Source organism: Cornus florida, unplaced genomic scaffold, assembly GCF_030987335.1.
Source record: "Cornus florida cultivar Cherokee Brave unplaced genomic scaffold, ASM3098733v1 CherokeeBrave_3.0.0_Hap2_scaffold_20, whole genome shotgun sequence".
Classification (NCBI taxonomy): domain Eukaryota; kingdom Viridiplantae; phylum Streptophyta; class Magnoliopsida; order Cornales; family Cornaceae; genus Cornus; species Cornus florida.
Genome location: NW_026775694.1, coordinates 265001 through 267500, shown reverse-complemented (window position 1 = coordinate 267500; position 2500 = coordinate 265001).

The window sequence follows — 2500 nt, the reverse complement described above, 5'->3', positions numbered from 1 at the left end:
TAAGAAATGCTTTGCTCGAGACGGATTTCGATTTGGAGGTCCCCCGAGTTAATTTTGCCCATTATGACTCCTCGCCCGCACGCTCGTGCACCCCGGCGTGCACGTGGGCATCGTTGGCTAAAAAATGAAGTTTGGAGTTTGGGTTTGAAAATTTTATGGGAGCTTCCTAGAAGCCTAAGAAGTGCTTTGCTCGAGACGGATTTCGATTTGGAGGTCCCCCGAGTTAATTTTGCCCATTATGACTCCTCGCCCGCACGCTTAAGCACCCCCGCGTGCACGTGGGCATTGTGTGCTAAAAAATGAAGTTTGGAGTTTGGGTTTGAAAATTTTATGGGAGCTTCCTAGAAGCCTAAGAAATGCTTTGCTCGAGACGGATTTCGATTTGGAGGTCCCCCGAGTTAAGTTTGCCCTTTATGACTCCTCGCCCGCATGCTCGTGCACACCGGCGTGCACGTGGGCATCGTATGCTAAAAAATGAAGTTTGGAGTTTGGGTTTGAAAATTTTACGGGAACTTCCTAGAAGCCTAAGAAATGCTTTGCTCGAGACGGATTTCGATTTGGAGGTCCGCCGTGTTAATTTTGCCAATTACGGCTCCTCGCCCGCACGCTCGTGCACCCCGACGTGCACACCGGCGCGCACGTGGGCATCGTATGCTAAAAAATGAAGTTTGGAGTTTGGGTTTGAAAATTTTACGGGAACTTCCTAGAAGCCTAAGAAATGCTTTGCTCGAGACGGATTTCGATTTGGAGGTCCCCCGAGTTAATTTTGCCCATTACGACTCCTCGCCCGCACGCTCGTGCACCCCGGCGTGCACGTGGGCATAGTATGCTAAAAAATGAAGTTTGGAGTTTGGGTTCGGAAATTTTATGGGAGCTTCCTAGAAGCCTAAGAACTGCTTTGCTCGAGACGGATTTTGATTTGGAGATCCCCCGAGTTAGTTTTGCCCATTATGACTCCTCCCCCGCACGCTCAAGCACCCCCGCGTGCACGGGGGCATCGTATGCTAAAAAATGAAGTTTGGAGTTTGGGTTTGGAAATTTTATGGGAGCTTCCTAGAAGCCTAAGAAGTGCTTTGCTCGAGACGGATTTCGATTTGGAGGTCCCCCGAGTTAATTTTGCCCATTATGACTCCTCGCCCGCACGCTTAAGCACCCCCGCGTGCACGTGGGCATTGTGTGCTAAAAAATGAAGTTTGGAGTTTGGGTTTGAAAATTTTACGGGAACTTCCTAGAAGCCTAAGAAATGCTTTGCTCGAGACGGATTTCGATTTGGAGGTCCCCCGAGTTAATTTTGCCCATTACGACTCCTCGCCCGCACGCTCGTGCACCCCGGCGTGCACGTGGGCATAGTATGCTAAAAAATGAAGTTTGGAGTTTGGGTTCGGAAATTTTATGGGAGCTTCCTAGAAGCCTAAGAACTGCTTTGCTCGAGACGGATTTTGATTTGGAGATCCCCCGAGTTAGTTTTGCCCATTATGACTCCTCCCCCGCACGCTCAAGCACCCCCGCGTGCACGGGGGCATCGTATGCTAAAAAATGAAGTTTGGAGTTTGGGTTTGAAAATTTTATGGGAGCTTCCTAGAAGCTTAAGAAGTGTTTTGCTCGAGACGGATTTCGATTTGGAGGTCCCCCGAGTCAATGTTGCCCATTATGGCTCCTCTCCCGCATGCTCAAGCACCCCTGCGTGCACGTGGGCATTGTATGCTAAAAAATAAAGTTTGGAGTTTGGGTTTGGAAGTTTTATGGGAGCTTCCTTGAAGCTTAAGAAGTGTTTTGCTCGAGACGGATTTCGATTTGGAGGTCCCCCGAGTCAATGTTGCCCATTATGGCTCCTCGCCCGCACGCTCAAGCACCCCGGCGTGCACGTGGGCATTGTATGCTAAAAAATAAAGTTTGGAGTTTGGGTTTGGAAGTTTTATGGGAGCTTCCTAGAAGCTTAAGAAGTGTTTTGCTCGAGACGGATTTCGATTTGGAGGTCCCCCGAGTCAATGTTGCCCATTATGGCTCCTCTCCCGCATGCTCAAGCACCCCTGCGTGCACACCGGCGTGCACGTGGGCATTGTAGGCTAAAAAATGAAGTTTGGAGTTTGGGTTTGGAAATTTTATGGGAGCTTCCTTGAAGCCTAAGAAGTGTTTTGCTCGAAACGGAATTCGATTTGGAGGTCCCCCGAGTCAATTTTGCCCATTACGACTCCTCGCTCGCATGCAATATCTACTCCTGTCAGAGCTGTGGTTTTACTTAAGACTACTATAGGGGGGGGGGAGTTCTCAGCACCAAGAGCTGCAAGTAAGGCCATTGCTTGCTTTGCAGTCTCGATTGCTCTACTAGTGAATAGTAGATGTCTTGGTTAGCTTGGAACGAAAAAAAAAATTTTTTGGGGAAAAAAAAAAAAAAAAGTTTTTGTGAAAAAAAATTTTTCGAAAAAAAAAAAAAAAAAAAAAATTTTTTTGGATGCCTCGGTCTTCTATTTGTTTTGCTTGGGTAGATTAGGAAAAAAAA